Source organism: Gossypium hirsutum, chromosome A02 (assembly GCF_007990345.1).
Source record: "Gossypium hirsutum isolate 1008001.06 chromosome A02, Gossypium_hirsutum_v2.1, whole genome shotgun sequence".
Classification (NCBI taxonomy): domain Eukaryota; kingdom Viridiplantae; phylum Streptophyta; class Magnoliopsida; order Malvales; family Malvaceae; genus Gossypium; species Gossypium hirsutum.
The window spans coordinates 20852269-20866068 of record NC_053425.1 but is presented as its reverse complement, the minus strand read 5'-3'; the positions used below and the strand labels follow the sequence as shown (position 1 = coordinate 20866068).

Below are 13800 nucleotides of genomic sequence, written 5' to 3'. Positions count from 1 at the left end.
ATACACCAAACATACATGCCGTCCTTCACACCCATTAACCATAAGTAACTATAACCACATTAAAGCATAAGCACATTTGCATGAATGCACCGATAATTAGGGTTACAACCCAAATAATCAATATGAGCCACCTCTCATGGCTATATACAAAACAATCATAATACATTCATGCGCCAACTCATTTGGCTAATCAATATGACACATAACAAAAAGACCAAGTCCCTTTACATGCCATACTCAAAATGATAAGACTAGCTATACCCAAATATTCAATTGATAGTGTGATTGAGTCTTTGACGTCTTCTGATCCCCCAGCTAGCTTGGCGACGCTATAAGAAAAGGAAAGGAAGGGGTAAGCATTAAAGCTTAGTAAGTTCACATGTAAATAAAATGCAACTTAAATAGGTATTAATCATACATTTAACATAATGAACATGATCTTGCATATTTATCACATCTCTTAACTCATTCTTCATATGTATATATATATTCTGACCACAAGTTCATCATATCTCATGTCATTCTCATGAGTTCGATATACATACCTGTGCCACTTGCACACAATAACTTATTTTCTCGTCTTCGATGAATTCGTCAAGATTACTCATTAAACTTCCTTTAAAACTACCCGTTGAACACTCGGAATACTGTTGGATACATCAAAATCTCTCACCTAAGTGCCTCATATGTAGCAAACGCTACCTCAGATCACATATCACATGTTGCTCGCTTTCGAGCTACACACGGGTCTGCTCACATAGGCTTTCAGGTATCCACAACACATGCCAGACTACCCAACCACCGGTTGAATATGCGAGACCAGTACTCGGATGCCAAAACATGTGTCACATACATCATGAACTCAGACCATAACTCAATGAGTTCAGATGCCACATATATCACGTACTCAGACCATAACTCAATTAGTTCAGATCACATAGTTCCTAGTGACATGTCACTTGTATCCTAAACTATTTCTAAGGTTCAAATGGGATTCTTCGATACCACATTTTTGTCAAACTTGCTTGTAACATCGATTTCAATGCTCATAGTACCAGTCAAATACTCATGGAATAATCAAAGTATAATACATAATAAAATTTAAGCATTAACACATGGTACAACATCACATTTATTATATATATACTTACCATACATGCAATATTAAAGCATTTAAAGTATGGTACATGTTGCAAAATTTGCAAATGAACTTACCTCAGTACAAAATGATAGAAACGAGGTTAATCCTTGTAAACCTTGTTTTTCCCCCAGTCAAGACCCGAATCATGTTTTTCTTGATCTAAAATGCCAAATTCAACTTGTTCAATACTTACATTTCTCATACCGACCCATAACACATACTTTGGTAAAATTACCTTTTTACCCCTAACTTTTCACTTATTTACACTTTAGTCTATAGGCTCGTAAAATGAAATGCATGCAATTTGTTTGTTACCCAAGCCTAACCGATTCATATTCTAACTCATATCAGCCCATATTTTCCTTTATTTCACATTTCTATTACTTATCTTTACACATTTTACAAATAAGTCCTTTTTAGGTGTTTTCACTAAAAATCACTTAGCAAAAGATGTTTATCACACATCAAACATTCATATTCCTCCATTAAACCTCAAAATACAAGTATGTCACACATGGGTCAAATTTTATACATGAACCCTTGCTCAAAATAATGGTAGAAATAGCTAGATCGGTTGATGACAACTTCAAAAATGTAAAGAACATTAAAAACGGGACTTGGGAGCACTTACAATCAAGCTTGAAAATGTTGAAAACCCTAGCTATGGAGCCTTGCAGATTTTGGCTGAGGTGGGAGAAGGTGGACATGATTTTTGCTTGATTTTCCCTTTTTATTCTTTTATTAACCAAATGACCAAAATGCCTTTAAGGCCTTTCTTTCAATTTTTTCCTATTCATGCCCATTTTTGTCTAAAATTTTAGAATTTTTTCAAATTTCTATTTAAGGACCTATAATTAATAATCTAATGCAATTTCATACTTGAAGCTTCTAGAACAAAAGTTTTACAACTTATTCAATTTAGTCCCTAAAGTCAAATTGGACACTTTAGGCATAGAATTTCTTCATGAAATTTTCACACAAACATGCAATCATATCATGGATCATAAAATAATTATTTCTATTTCAAATTTGTGATCTCAAAACCATTATTCTGACTAGACCCTAATTCGAGATGTTACACTGTGCGAGCCATGTCCTTGATAAAGAGTTAATTCACCCGCTCTGAAAAGTGGATTGATGGGATCCCGTTAATTGATGACTGAACAATGTCAAATTCCAGTAGCTCAAAGACCTCCTCACCCTCTACATTGTTTATTATTTCTGTTCGTTCACCCACCCGAGGTCTATTCCCTAGCAGACAATTTTTCCATGACAAATTTTTATCTGTAATCAAGATTGTGTCCATGGCCACTGTAATAGCCTGAATTTGGGCCTAGTCAAAATAGTGGTCTGGGGACCACAAATTCGATGTCAGGAAAATTATTTTATTATTAAATTGATGTTATAGCATGTTCATAAGAGTGCATGAAAAATTTGATGGGTTAATTTTAGCGTTTATGAGCCCAATTGTTTGTGAAAAAGGACTAAATTGCATAAAGTGCAAAAGTCTTATATTGATAGCTAAAGGTGTAAAATAGTTAGAGAACCAAAATTAAGGGTCTTTAAAAGGCAAATTGGCCCCTGGAAGAAGGAATAGCTGACCATAGAGTCAAAGAGGAGACAAATTTGTCAAAATTAGGTGAGTTGGTGACCAATTTTGACTAAATTAAAAATAAAATAAAGGGAAAAGATATCATCTTTTTTTCCATATTCTTCTCCATCAAATTTTTAGAAAAAATTAGGGTTTTGAAAGCTTTAAATTTTTTAGCAACTTAAAGCACTCACAAGTAAGTGATTTTAATGAGTTTCTTGAAGATTTTTACATTTTTGGACCCCTTGAAGCATGAGCTTTCAAATGAGGGTACCATTTTGCAAAATGATTGAAAGTATAGGGTTTTACCATGAGAGAATCTAGGGTATTTTCTAAAATTTTTTGGAATAATATGAGTCTTGGGTGTGATATAAACAACTTTTGTGAAAGGTGTTAGCATGAAAACACCTAAAGGGACCACTTTGCATAAGTTGTAAAATAGATGAAAATGTGTGAAATAGTAGGGTTTTGGAGTTGCTATAAGAGTAAAAAGGGTTCTTCTAGGCTTAATATGCAAAGAAATTTGATAAGAATCAATTTTCGAGCCTAGGGGTAAAATAGGCAAAATGGCCATTTTACTAAAGAAGTGAATTTTAGGTTGCCTAATTTTATGTAGTGATTAAATAAGTGTATTTTGCTATTGTAGATCAAGAAATACCGAATCTGAACCTAAACAAGGGGAAAGCCAAGCAAATAGACTAAATCGACTAGTCGCCATATTTTGTAATCCGATGTAAGTTGTATGTAAATAATACAACTACATTGATTATATATGTGTTGAATTGCATTTGAATTAATAGAGCATGAATTACTTGATTTTGAAATTGAGAAAGTATGATGATAATAGAGATAGTAGAGTTCCTGTTCTAACCTAGGAAATACATCGGATATTCATGCCATGACACATAGGTTATGGTGGGCTAGTGTAAGACATGTCTGGGACGTGCATCAGCCACATTATGAGAGCCAGTATAAGAACATGTCTGGGACATGGCATCGGCATCGAGACAAGTGCTAATGTAAGACATGTCTGGGACATGCATCGGCCTCGAGACGTAAGCCTGTGTAAGACATGTTTGGGACAAGCATCGACTACGAAATGATAGTCAGTGTAAGACCATGTCTAGGACATGCATCAACATGAGATATGAGTTATTGTAAGATCGTGTCTAGGACATGGCATCGGCACCTTACCCACGTTTGAGGCTTAATGAATATCTGGTAGTGTTTTGAATGATTCAACGGTGAATATTATGAATTTAAGTTAGTGAGCATGGTATAATCGTGTTGTGAGTGGTATAGGTACCTATTTGAAATGTATGAGATATAAGTTCGATATATGCAATGAGATTTATATGGATAGTGATGAGTAAGTTATGCTTGCGCCTAATTTTGTGTTATGAGTATGTTAATGAATGGTAAAATTGTTTTTGTATATTTATTTATATGCAACTTACTAAGCTTTATGCTTACTCCCTCTCCTTTACTTTTTCTTATAGTGCTGCCTATCTAGCTCAAGGATCAACGAAATTCAGATATATCGATCACACTATCAATCGAAGCTTTCGGTATAGTTTGATGTATATTTTTGAATATGGCTTGTATAGGGCTTAAACTTTGCTATTTTTGTGTCATTGAAAACTAGACAAATGTGTTGGCTTGGGTTGGGAACCCTTTATTTTGTATTAAGAGTTGAATGATGGCTAATATTCATTTTGATTTACATGTAAAGATGTTGTTTATTGTGGCATATTTGGTTGCATGGGATAGTCTTATCTTGATTATGGTTGCTATTATGTAGGTTGTGTAAGTAAGGGTGGCAAATAGGCTTGGTAAATAGCCTTATATTGTCCACACGGGTAGACACACGGGTGTGTGTCTAGGTCGTGTGTGACACATGGCCAGCCCCATGGGCATGTTGTTCAGCCGTGTGTCCCCTGCACGTAATTTTCCAAGTCAGTAGCAATGATAGTAAACACACAGGCAGAGACACGGCCATGTGTCTCAGCTGTGTGAAGGGCACAGCCTAGCACACTGGCATGTGCCTTGGCCGTGTGACCCTTAGGAAATGCTGACGTTAGACATAGAATGTCAAGGTTTTTGTACAGAGGCTATGACACGGGCGTGTCATGGCTGTGTGAAGGACACGGGCCAGGGACAGCAGCGTGTACTAGGCCATGTGAAAGCCCCTATAGGTATGAAATTGGAATTAATTCCACACAGGTGTCAGACACGGGCGTGTCCTTGTATTTCCTAGGTCGTGTGAGCCACACGGGCCAACAGCACGACCATGTCAAATTGGTCACACGGGCGTGTGCCCCCGTTTCAAGAGTCATTTTCTAAAGTTGACTAAAGAACCCGAGTTGTTTTCAAATGATTTCCGATGTGTGTTTTGAGCCTCGTAGGCCCATATTAAGGACGTGTTGATAAGCTTGAGAAAGTTTTAAATTTATCCAAGTCTCGGAGACTCAGAATTGGTCGTAAGCACGCGTTTAAGTTACGTAACGCCTTATACTCTATCCCGGCGTAGGATACGGGTATGGGGTGTTACAGCCACATCTAAATCTCTCTCTAGCTCCGGTATACAAACCTTTTTTACACTAATATAATTTTAAAATTAAAGTATGCTAAAATTTACAGGGAAATAAATTTTAAAGTTAATTTTAACAAATTTAAATGTTTAAACTAATAATAGACATTACCTATTTTCATCCAAAATAATGGATGACAAAAATAAATAAAATTTTTGCTCTTGAGTTGGGCTTGAGCAAAGATTCATTTTTTACCATCGGGCTAGAATTAAACAAAATTTTAAATGTTTTTATTTGAAATTTAATTATAATTTATATAAATATTACTATTAATTAATATATTTATATTACTTTATTGTTTTTAAAAGGGATAAATCTCAAAATTATACATGAACTTTGATCTGCCACGCATTAATGTGGTAAATTAGGCTTTCCCAGTGTACTTAAGGAGCTTACTGGTGCAAAATAACGTATTTAGCATAATTTTTCATTATTTTTAGATTGTAAGTTAATCAGTGAAAATGTCTCGTTTTTGCTCATTTTGTAATCCAATTTGGCCACTAGTGTCATTAGGGGGCCTAACATGTAATTGCGTGGTGTAGGGACGTGTTAGAGGTTGAAAATGAGTGAGAATGACACCAAGGAAAAGGGTATCGTGATATCTAAACCTTAGAATATGTGGATATCGTGATACCTCCAACAGTATTGAAGAATGGAGACACCCTTCAGTGGTATCATGATATCCTTTTTAGGTATCGCGATATCCACCCTTCAAAGAAGACCTAAGGCTCGACACTTCCTGATATATCGCAATATCCTCTTCTGAGTATTGCAACACCGACATCGTTAGAGGGAAACCTTGGACAAAAAGGGTAATCTTTGTTCACTCGGTCCACCAATCACCCAAGGCCCGTGTAGGGACATTTTTGGCAACGAAAACTCATAAGAGGACAGCTTAAAATAGCTAAATTTGGTTGAAGAGGAGAGACACACACATTAGATTAGTTTTAGATTTAGCTTTCTCTAGGTTTTCTCTTAGTTTTCTGTACTTTTTGTAACACCCCTTATCCATGTCCAATGCCGAAACAGGGTACGAGGCATTACCGGACTTAATCGTTCACAAACATGCAAAAATCAAGCTACAAAATTTCATTCATATCAAGACTTTTCATACACATGCATAATGTCCCATACACGGGCCTACGAGGCCCTAAACATGCATTGAAAGTAGTTAGGGACTAAACCGAGAACCATAGAAAGTTTTGGAAAACTTAGAAAATTTTCCATGACACAAGGTCACAAGCTCGTGTGGACAGAGGGACACGCCCGTGTGCCTTCGACACACCCGTTTCCTTAAGCCATGTAACTCTCTGACTATGATGTCAGCGAATAATTTGGACCACAAAGCCAAGCCACATGTCCGTCTGCTAAGGCCGTGTCCCCCACACGGCCTTGTCTCAGCCCGTGTGGCCAACACTTAGGCTATTTTCCAAGCCTTTAAGTTACCCTTAATCCTGCACATCTTTATTTCCATATTACACATTTAATTCATGGCCATGACCATTTAGATTGGTCATAAAACATTCATCGTGCACATATTTCATAACACCAACCATATATGTCCAACAAGCATAATCACATCACAAGCATTAGAACATAGCATAGATAGATAGGTTCACAAACCATAATCAATATGAGCCACCTTTCATGGCCATATACAAATAACTCAATATAGGCCAATACATTTTGCTAGTCATGTTAACACATATCATAAAAAAAAAAGTCCCTATACATGCCACTCACCTGAAGGCGCTTAGCATATATATATCAATATTCCAAAGGTGATGGTTTGATAGTGTAGTGATACCTCCGACGACCTCCAACCCCGAGCTAACCTGTCAACGTTAAAGAAAATGAAAGGAAGGGAGTAAGCTTTATAGCTTAGTAAGACCGTATGAAATTAATAAGCAAATTATCAACTTGCTTCTCAAGGTAATACCACAATATTTGCACTTTTCCTTATGTTCAAGTCAAGCTGTTTTCTCGAGCTATAGTCACTAAATTATTTATATCTGGAGCTACGGAACTCCAAATTAAGATCTTCTAATTTTCTATAAAATTAAACTTACATATATTCTTACCAATAAATTTTCAAAACTTTTGGTCTAGCCAATAAGTACAGTTTATTCTTTAAAATCACCCCTATTTCGCTCTCTAATAGTTCCAACCCCTCCTCACTAAAAATTAATTATCTTCTCGTACGGGATTCAGATCATGTTACTTTTTGTTTCTTTTGAAAATATACTCATTAAGGATCCTAAGAATATAAATTATAACCAATAATTATTTTTTTTACAATTTTTAATGATTTTCCCAAATCGGAATAGGAAATTTCAAAATCATTCTGACTTTGTCTCACAACAATTCAAATATCTCATAATATGAACTTCTTTTGCTTACATCGTTTCTTCTATATAAAACTAGACTCAATAATATTTAATTTCATATTTTATTCAGCCTCTAATTCAATTTCCACCATTTTTGGTGGATTTTCAAAGTTGGACTGCTACTCTTATCCAAAATTGTTTTATGCAAGATGTTAACTACCATTTTACCTCTAAGCTTTTAATAAGTGACAATTTCATCCCTGCTCAATTAACCTCTCAATTGAGCTAATTTTTCTCATTTAATACTTTATTCTATCATTTTAAACTACTTCATAACCCTTGAAAATCAGAACTTTAGCACTAGACCTTAATTCCAAACTCTTTCACAATTAGGTCCTAAAATCAATTTCCATCAATTTTACTTGATAAAATCATCATATATCAAAATTAAAGCTTCAATTCTATGTTTATTCATCATATGCTTCCAGCACTCATCCATAGAAACTTTAAAAATTAGCCATGGAATCAAAAACTAATGACATAGTAAGTTGGACCCAATAGTAAAAGTCCAAAATCTTAGAAATTTCAAGGAGAAAGCAAAAATTAAACTTACATGAAGCTAGAGTATGAAAACCAGCTTGAACCCTCTTCCATGGCTATTTTTCAGCTGATGAAAATGAATAGAAATGAAGAAAATTCTAGATAGTCCAATTCGGTCCATTTTTATTTAACTAATTTTGGCAATTTTTCAATTTTGCCCTTTTTTCACCCATTTCCTGATTTTTCTCAACTATTGCTACCCAAAATATCTCCTTTGGGCTTATTTGCACTTTAGGTCCTTTCTCATTTGACAATTGAGCTATTTAATCCTTTTAGCAACTTTTACACCTTTTTCAATTTAGTCTTTTTTATTTAATTAACCACCCAAACGTCAAAATTTTCTGACAAAATTTTAATACTACCTTATTGACACTCCGTAAATATTTATAAAAATATTTACGACTCAATTTATAACATAGAGGTCTCAATTTTCTTGATCTAAAATAATAAAATTTACTCATTTAATCATCACATTAAATTAAGCATGCCACAATTCATACTTTAACAAAATGACCATTTTGCCCTTAGACTTTCACAAAAATTATGATCTTGCCTCTAGGCTCGTAAAACAATTTTTATCAAATTTCCTCATTAGTCAAGGTTAGCCCAACCTTTATTACTCTTGTAGAAACTCAAAATTCCAATTATTTCACACAATTCCCATCCATTTAACAAACTTTACAAAATGATCCATATTAGGTGTTTTCATTAAAATTCTTTCACAAAAGTTGTTTATTTAACAACCAAGATTCATTTTCTTCCATAAAAATTCAGCAAACAACATTAATAATCTCATGGCAAAACCCTAGACTTTCGAGCATTTTGCAAAATAGTCGCCTCACTAGCTAGATTATGCTACAAGGTTCCCAAAAGTATAAAAATTATCAAGAAAGACCATCAAAATCACTTACTTGTAAGGAATATAAGTTGCTGGTATTTTTAGCTTTCAAAACCCCCTCTTTGCTGGTATTTCCAGTGTAGAAGAAGGAAGATGAAAGATGATATCTTTTTTTCTTTATTTTATTATATTACTAGTCAAATTAGTCACCAACATTTCACCTAACTTTAACCCTACAATATTTTTGTCTCCTTGATCAGCCACTAACATATTTATGGTCTATTTACTCAATAAAGACCCTAATTTAATGTTCTACAGCTATTTGACACCTTTAGCCAGTAGAACAAAACTTTCGTACTTTATGCGATTTGGCCCTTTTTCAAAATTAAGCAAGCAATCGCTAAAATTATTTCACCAAAATTTTCATGCACTCACATAATCATGCTATGACACATAAAATAACATTAAAAATAATTTTTTCAACCTCAAAATAGTGGTTCCAAAATCACTGTTTCGACTAGGCCCAAAATCTGGTTGTTACACTTTTTCTAGGATTTTTCATTTTCTCTTATTCTTCCTTAGTTTAGAGTTTATTTTTCTTCATTTACTTATTTTTCTTGATGTTATTAGTGTTAGTTAAGTTAGTTATCATTGGAGCTTATTTTTATTTACACTTTCAATCCCTGTACCTTGGTTGTAAAACACTTTTAGCTTTAGTTTAATGTATTTTAGTTTCTTGTACTTTATATCTATTAAAGTTAGTGCCTTTCATGTTTATTGCTTTAGATTTTATTTGTTAAATGTTTTTATTCCATATTCTTTTAAGTTTTATTGCATAAAAATCTCAACTTTTATATTGTTCTTAAGCTTTACATTAATGTATGTACAAGTTCATTCTCTTAACTTTCAGCATTAGTAGCTAAACTAAAAAGGGGTCGGTTGATGGAGATGTGGGTAAGCTGAAATTTTTGGACAAAAGTCCAAATCGTAATAAATTAGACTAAATTGAATAAATCGAAAAACTTAGGAAGTGACGCCCTTAAGGGAATATCTAGGCAAGTGAGACTAGAAGGTAATCTTGTTGTGCACTCGTTCATTAGTCCCGGATTAACCGATGAGATTGGAAGATAAATCGGAACTAATTTATCTAAGTTGGTAAAATTGAGATTGGAAGATATAATTGAGCCACTTAGTAATTTGAGCGATTTAAGTCTCTTGTCCGAAAATTGGTGAACCACATTGAAATCAACCAACCACCGTTCATCATTCATTTGGTTAAATTCTTAGTTGTATATTCTTTGCAATTTAGTCCTTAGATTAGCATCTTCAACTTTCTTGTAATATTTTTCTTTTCATGATTTGCCATACTATAAAATTATATCAGTAGCTACTTAGAGTCTATCGTGCATACTATTTATCACTCAATCGCCATCTCCTTTGGGTTCGATCCTTAGAATACTTCATTGTTCCATTGTAACACTATAAATATTACAACTGACCTATACCCTTGTAGTATAGTCAAGCTTATAAATTTGTTTTATAAAACCGTTTGTTTTATGTGCACGTGAGAACGCGGTCAAACTTTGATTTAATGTACATTTTAATACATTAACTTTAATTTTGTGCAATTATATACATAAAACTTTGATTGTGGTTCAAATGTATACGAACTTTTTGGTTCAATCATACACATTTAAACAAATAAATACATCTATTTATTTTTATATTGGATAAGTGCAATTATTTTTGTATGTAATATAAAAACATAAAATGATGTTATATTAATAATTATGTTAGTAATTTGTGAAAAATAGATCAAATCAAGTTTTCATGTATAAAATTGTACTAAATTAAAGTTCATGTATAAACACATTAGACCAAATTTTATGTATAATATTAAGATTTATCCCATTTTAAATAATGACGTATTATTTGGATAGGTTAGGTCAGGTCGAGCCCAAGCCTGGGCTTGGGGTTTTTTTTAAATTCAGGCTAGGTTTCAGCCTCGTTCATGGACAGGTCTATTTATCAAATGTTTACAAAATAAATTACTTTTTTTAAAAAATAATAATAAACTTCTTATTAGAGTTCTTTTTCACTTTTCAAAATCATTTTATTTATGAAATGTTGAAAATTTTATACAAAAAATTTAACAAATAAATATAACATATTTTAATAAATACGCACAATCAATTAGAGTGATGCATGAATTTTTTGAAGCTTTATTGTGATTAGAGTTACAAATATTTTAAATTTTTTAAATACTAATACAATCACGCATGCATGGTTATTGTGCAAATTTAAAAGGAATAAAAATATATATTCTACATTTTTCTTTTTAATGAAGATAACTTTCTTAATTGTATATGATTGTGTTAAATAAAGTAATAGATTTTAGTATTAATCTTAATTTTTGAATTTCTTTTTAAATTTAATTTATTAAAAAAAGTGTTTTTGAATAATAAATAAAAAGTTGCTTTTATTATAATTCATGCTAAATGAATTTTTTATTCATTTATTATATGGATTTCATTATAATAGATTTTATTATATGAATTTTATATTAATATTTACGAGATTGAGTTAAACAAAATAAAACAAATTTTAAAAATTTAGTGTAAATAGATTTCATAAATAAAATTTTAATAGATTCCATACACACATTTTCATTTATGTTTAATCTAGGAAATTGTATAAAACATATGATGATGATAATATTTTTATCATATAAAATATTAATTTACGAAATGTATAAAAATTATAAAATGATTTATTTATTTTTATAATTTTAATCATAAAAATAAATTTACACAAAATTATAAAATAATTTTAATATATTTTAATTAATACATACAATTAAACCCTTATGCATCGCCAGGTGAGAAAACTAGTTATATATATTAATTAAAAATGTAAAAAAAATCATATATAATATTTTTTAAATTAAACATAAAATCTTTTATAAAATTATCAAATATATAATTATAAATTTTAAAAAGTCAAAATAATATATAAAGATTGAAAATTTTATAAAAATTAAAAAAGGTATTTAACTTTATAAAAAAACTTGAAATGTATACCTTTTTAGAATTTTATAATTATATATTTTAAATTTTTATAAAATATATTTTTAAAAGAAAGTTTTATATTTTTTTATAATTTTTTACATATTTTGTAATAATATTATTAATTTAAATTTATTTTTTTTGCAATTACCGTATTTTTTTGTAAAATTTATTTTTATTATTTTTTATAATTTATATGTTTTTTAGATTATATATATTTTTCTAAATTTTTATTTATTTATTTCCATTTTTAATGTGTATATATACTTAATAAAATAAAATGTGTTCTTTTATATAAAGACACCATGTGGCGCTTTGTGATTGGCTTAAAAAAACTTTTAATGCCTGTAAAAAATGGAATAAAAAATATAATTGAGGCATACTTTAAATAGGGAAGTGAGTGTACTTTAGGTGGCAATTTGGACAAAAAAATAGATACCAAAGTGAGAACAAGCATACTTTAGGGGCTAAATCGTGAATTAGGCCTACATAAATAATGAAGTGTATTATTTGAAGTGTAACACCCTTACCCAACTCATTCGCCGAATCCGAGTATGGAGCGTCACAACTGAATTGGGTTTGTGTACAAGATTAGAATTCATTATTTTAAAATCAGACTGTATTACTTATTTATAAAAACTTACAATAGAGACAAAATTTTAAATAAAAGTTCACTGTCCGAACTCCAGACTCTAAAGGAACTATATAGATACAATATAGTCGTTCCCATGGCAAAGTTTCTAAAGGCAGGCCCTTCCTATGTGCATGATACTTTATTAATAGAACTCCTGGATCCAACACAGTCTGGCTTGGTCCCTCCTCGAGTTCCTTTTTCCACAAATCCTGCAACCATAGGTCAAACCTCTGTAAGTCCCAAAAGAACTTAGTGAGTCTTCTAACTAGATTACTTATACTTAAGCCCCGCCTCCCAAGGATATTAAAAGAAAAGAAACTGAATGTAAATAATTCACTGCTTATGCGGGAAAATTCTTCTTAACCCGACGTAGCAGACTCTAACTTGTTCTCAATCCTATCCATTGGCGAATAGATCATTGAACAATTTTTCTTCTAGACAATCTTATCAACCTTCGATCAGTCTTGATGGTTCTTCAAATGTCTCGGCATCTCTATGCATTCTGTCTTTTCCTTTACTTAAATTCTTCACCCCCAATGTGGGTTCTTCTTTCTACCATGTACTTATTAGGTAATCCCTTACGCTAACCCTCTTAAAGGTTCTTGGGTATGTTCCCCCTTGGCAATCATTCCAAATTTGTTTAGTCTATGAAAAACTCCTTATCTCATCATAGTCTTGAAGGACTTGCTGGCATCCCATCTGTTGAGATAGCTATTGAGGTCCCCTTGCCACTTTGGCAGATTAAGTCCCACTTGGGACAAATAGCAGCAGGATTATTTCCTTGTAATCCACCTTATTTGAGATGCCATGCTTGTAAGTATGACACTTCCATCTGCTGTGGACTATTTTGGCCTTCAATACCCAGCATGCTATTGTTGGTGTAATCATTTTTGTTCATGATTTCTCCCTTATGTTGGTTCTCTAGGGAACTAGCCATTTGGCTGATACTTTTTCAAGGGTTCTCCCCTTGAAGAGGAATATTCTTTGACGGACATATCTGTCACCCGATATAT

The 13800-nt window shown here is 32.3% G+C and overlaps 1 long non-coding RNA gene across 1 annotated transcript; it reads right to left on the bottom strand.

The window, feature by feature from the left end:
- Positions 1-6977: 6977 nt before the first annotated feature.
- On the bottom strand, positions 6978-9213 carry LOC121212216 (uncharacterized). The gene is made up of 3 exons (XR_005907394.1): positions 9162-9213; positions 8264-8317; positions 6978-7158 (listed from the first exon to the last, which is right to left on the bottom strand). It is a non-coding gene; the product is annotated as an uncharacterized lncRNA (long non-coding RNA).
- Positions 9214-13800: the final 4587 nt, after the last annotated feature.